The sequence below is a fragment of the Acinonyx jubatus genome, chromosome A1 (assembly GCF_027475565.1).
Source record: "Acinonyx jubatus isolate Ajub_Pintada_27869175 chromosome A1, VMU_Ajub_asm_v1.0, whole genome shotgun sequence".
Taxonomy (NCBI): Eukaryota; Metazoa; Chordata; class Mammalia; order Carnivora; family Felidae; genus Acinonyx; species Acinonyx jubatus.
This window is the reverse complement of record NC_069380.1, coordinates 7024356-7029731: the sequence shown is the minus strand read 5'-3', so window position 1 is coordinate 7029731 and position 5376 is coordinate 7024356.

Genomic DNA, 5376 nt, shown 5'->3' with positions numbered 1-5376 from the left:
CCCTTAGGCTTGCGCTAGAACAACCTAGGCAAGGGTGTGTCCCTGCCTCTTAGGGGCTGACAATGTCAAGGGCAGGAAATGCCAAGTATTCAAGCAACTGTATGCGGAGGCAGAGAAAGATGAATGCTACAGAATAAACATACATAAGATGACAGGGGTCGCCCAGTTGGGCTAAGGGAAGGCTTTATGGAGGAGGGAGCATTTGGGCTAGGGCTGGAAACGTGGCTCTGTACTCCAGGCAGAAAGTAGGGCACGAACAGGCACAGAGGCAGGACAGCACAAAACGCGGTTCGGGACCAGCAAGTCGGCGGTGGTGGTGGAGGAGGGAGGGTCAAGCTACAAACATGTCTGCTTGCACTGAATGGAACGTTATTGTAAGAAAATCCACCTAAGAGGTATCTGCAGACGGGAAATGCAGACCGGTGGACTCCACGGGGACTGGAGTTGGGAAGTTAGAAATGAAGGCTTCTACCCCATTTTCCACGGAGCCCCACTCCCTCCTGCTTTTCTGCGTGGTTCTTCCTGCATGTCTGTTTCACGCTCCTGCCTCTCTCTGCAGACCAGCCCATCTGCATGCAGAACGCCAGCATGCGCGTGGCATGAGCCTGACTTGTGAAACAAACAACTTTGTAAGACTTTTTGTCCCAGTCATGTGTTGTCAGGAGCAATATAAAAGCTTGTGTCTCTCGCACGGTCAGTAAATCCAGAGGCACGGCGTGCTGGGGTGTCGGGGCCCAGGCTCGTCCTACCTCATTGCTCTGCCAGGCGAGGTTGCCATTGCAACGAGCCCCCCCTGCTCCAGATGCCATCCAAGCTCCAGCCATCATGTCCACCTTTCAGCCGACAGAAAGGAAGAAGGGGAGGAGAGCACACTCTCCTTCTGAGGACACTTTCTGGAAATGGCACGTACCACAGCTGCTTATTTAGGATGACCATGGGATGTGCCAGGTCAGAGTGAAAGAGGTTTATGCTGGGATGGCAGGCATAAACTAGGACCCCCCCTGCAGCTACGGGGAAGAAGTTATATATGAGCAGGTATACACAGATTCCACTGGCCAGAACTTGGTCACGTGGCCACAGCTGTCAGGGAGGCTGCACATACCCTCCTTACCCCATGCAGCCATGTGCCCGCTGGAACCCGGGAAAAGGCAGGATGAATATCCAATCAGTATCTGTCTCTGCCAGAAGTACCCTTTGACACCCAGCAAATTTCCTGGTTGGAATGTGTAAGTTGTCACAGTCTGTGGACTAGATTCTTGTAGGTCAGTCTTCTCCCCTAGTGCAACCAGGTGTGGACAGGAAGACGGAACGAGGGCAGGAATTTGGGTCTGGATGGCTCCCCTTTCAGGGGCGGAGGAAGGGGCCTGGGCAAAGCAGGCAAACTGACTGACCTGTCAACTCTAGTAGGTTACAGATATATCGAAGAGGGTGGTAAATGCTAGAGCAGACGCTCACAATCCAATTCAGCAAGTGGACGAGGGAACCCGCCAGAAGGAAATGGAGGGGGGGGGGGTGCTGAAGCTTTACTCAAACAAGGTTAGCCCGGCTGCCGTGTGAGGGCTGATTTGGAACAAGGACATTTGGAGAGCAACAGTCTCCTTAAACAACCCCTGCATTAGGCCAGGTGAGACGGAACTTGTCTTTTGAGCGGAACGTGAGAAGGTGGGGAGAACTATAAAGCTAGGTAGCAGGGTACCAACAATAAGGGGACACTGACAGTATTATGGCAAGAGAGGAGTGAGAAAACCTATGACAAGCAAAAGTTTCAAGTTCAAAACGACTGCAGTTTGGTACAGTGGCACTTGATATAGGCACGACTATATTATACAGCACCATGTAACAATGGATGGTCATAACGGTGCCCTTGTTCTTTAAGAAACTCATCATACCATGTTTCAGGATGCAAAACGCTGTAATACGTTATATAAGACGCTTTTATTCAAAGTGGTAGAAGTTCTGTGTGTTTCTGGAAGGTATGCTTAGGTACCTGGAAGATTCTCTCATGCAAAACATCGTATTTCCCGAATAATAATTAAATGAGTCCTCACTGTACCTAAGGCAAACATGTTGTCAAATGCATATTACAGTACATCACTTAGATTGTTTGATTACACTTACCCTTCCGACCATCAGAGCAAAACCGTGGCTCTGGCAACCCAGGTTCAGTATTCTAAAACCTCAGCCCTATGAATGTACAAAACTCACTAAAAAGAAGTCGAGTCTCTTCTCGTAGAAATGCAGTTACATAATACCTGAAGCCTTCACGTGTCGCAAGACCCTCAACATCAGTTCTAGGTAAATCATACCTATTGAAAGGTGTGTGTTTCCAATTGAAAGGCTAGAGTTGACAGGACTCTCTTCCCAAAGATCAATTTCCGAAAGATTTCAGTCCGTGGAGAGAAAATACGGAGTGCTAGAATGAAAACGGCATGAAGGACATATGCAGAAAACTATGGGTACCTCCTTTGCTTGCACGGAGAAATAACACACAACTAGTGATGCCCGGTGTTATGCTTGAAATGGAAAGAAACACACATGTGGAAACTTAAGAGGGGGCCTCTTTGGTAACTTTGAAAAAAACAACTGGGAAAACTAGGCTGGGATGGTTGAAAGTAAACACAAAGAAGCTTCTAGAAACTTGAGCCCCTGCATCTGACTGCTGAAGCCTTCCTCCATTTCTAATGGGGATTTTTTTTTCAACATCCCTCACAGATTATTTTTGACTTAGCCAAGCAGGGAGCCTATTCTAAAGCCTCCCAATTTGAAAATCACGGAAGCTTTATAAAAAAGTCCCCCACCTGCACCTCTCTTTAGGAACACAGTCCTTTCTTCTCTATAAAGGATGAAAACCTCCAGCATATAAAAACTTTGTTAGGCTGTCACTATCAATAGGGCAAAAAAAAAAAAAAAAAAAAAAATAATAACCGTTGACAAAGAAGAGACAAATTGCATCTTCGAATAAGTTTTCTTGAAGCTCTTGTTAAAAGCTATAACCTCCGATGTTAACTAAATTTAACCCATCCTGACCCTCACGGTGGCCCTTAACCTCTTCTTTCTTCTGCTTCCTGTGGCTGCTGGAGACAACGGGCCCAGTCCTTGGAAAAGCGTTCTCTGTAGCACACAAAAGGCCCGGCCTTCCCGCTACCCCGCCAGGAGGCCCCGGATCAACCGAGGGGTCAGCACCTGTGCGGAGAAGCAGGTGACAGTGGACCGCCAGCGTCCGTCCCGAGCGCGCTGTGAGAGTGTCTACCCTTCAGCCACTACGCTGCAGTTTCAGGCATTCAAGCCACTGCGGTTCAGGTTTTCTTTGTGAACGCAGACTTTAAACAAATTAACCTATTGCTGTTCAACTGACTGTAAAATTAATAGATTTACTGTTGCAAAAAAGAAAGAAAGAAAGAAAGAAAAAGAAAGAAAGAAAGAAAGAAAGAAAGAAAGAAAGAAAGAAAGAAAGAAAGAAAGAAAAGAAAGAAAAGAAAGAAAGAAGGAAGAAATACTGAGAGCTTTCACTTCCACTTTGGTAAGGTCACGGATGCGTCCTAAGCTGCCAACAAAACAGCCCCGAAAATCTTTGCAGCAGAACCTAGCAACTTTAAGGGAGGGGGTGGGGGTGGGGGGGCAGGCAAACAATGAAACGTACAGTGGAAATCTTCCCGACCCGGTGAGCATGTTAAAACTTCACATCTGACGAGCTTCTCAAAGTGAGAGGACAGATCTCGTTACTAACGTTGTAGCTGCCGGCAGTCCTGCCTTCCTTAAAGAGCCTAGCTAGAAAATCTCACGTGTCGGCAAACATTAGTGGGTGTTATTTAAAATGTAAAATGCTAAGAACTTGGTCCTGTTGTGCTTGGATTTACCCAGCAGGCATTGTACCTTCTGCAAAGTTTCCCATGCCAGCTGTTGGCCCTTTAGCATCACGTCCTATGACGGGAACGGGAATTACGTTCATGAAGGGTCTCGTTTTTCCAGTGGGGACTCTCGAGGCTATTTTCTGCTTCGTTCAGTGGCACAAGACTTTTCACAGAAGATAGATGGATCTTCCCGATAGACCTCTCTTTTATTCGGCAGACCTGAAAGCTTTCCAAAACTTTATTACAACAGGTCATTCATTGTAGATGAATTTCTCCCTTGCTCGCAACCGCCATCATGTTTTAATAATTGGTGCCATCATTTTCTGACAAGAGGAATGATTGGTCTGGAGTCTAATGTTATGGGAAACTTTGCACGTGGTCAACGTATTCTGAATCTAGCAACAGTTGGGGAGGACGGAAAGGGTTTTCACACAGATGCGGTCACCAGATGTTCTCCGGCTCTTCTGGGGAATCGGCACACGCAGCCCCATGATGGATTTAGGTTGAAGGAAGAGATTCATTCCCTCGGTCTTTCAAAACAGTGAAATGAGCTCCCACGGAAGGCTGAATGTCCCTGCCTCGGAGTTTTCTAAGTGTGTGAACGTTTACACGCCTGGAATAGATGAATCACAGTTCCCCCTGGGGGTCACCAGTAGAGTTCCGGTGAGAAGGTTTCCAGCTTTCGTGTGTTGTGATAATGGGCACATGGTAGTGGGCCGAGGGTATCTTCAAGGTGTTTTTGACGAGTTAGCTCACACTCAGCCACGCCCCCTCGCGCACCTTGCTTTCCGTGCCCCTCGACAAGCTTGTAAACATAGATTAAGGAAAGCGTGGACCCTCTTAGCGGTTAAGAAGGCACCGTAATGAGAAAGTTGCCGCCACTTAAGACAACTGCCGTCAGCTAGATTTAGTAGGGACTACGTAGGATCTCACACACGATGGACTTCAATTCCCCTATTTTCACCAAACTGTCCTGATGAGAGCTTACGATGTAATGTTGGAGGGGATACACAAGCTAGCTGTGATCCGTTAACAACTAGGTGTGAAGCATATGCTGAATGTGTGAAGCCGTGCAGGCTCTGAGTCACCTATGTGACCTCAGAGTAAACACAGGATTTCATTAGTGGAAGATCAGCCTCTTAAAGTTATTGTCTGTAGTGACTGTGGCATCACGACAGAGTCGAGTGTTAATCACTTTTTGAAGAAATCGCGCGCAGAATAATTACTTTGTGGAGCGGGTACGTTGCGCCTCAGTGACCTCAGGCCGAGACTGTCTCCAGGGGCTTCTCTGTTCCAAAGATTCCCACCATGCCTGTGGAGAGAGGGGATTTTCAAGGCGAGGGGTGGAATTTCCCTTTAATCCTTTCTCAGAGCAAAACACCAACGTACACATTGTGTGAGAAACCGTGTCATTTGGGGACCAACCGTGGGAATTAACGGGGAAATTACTCTGTGGAGGAAAATGTAAACGTTTTAGAGTCCCCTGGATTTGAGTTTTATTACTTTTGTTTGGGTTTTTGGTTTT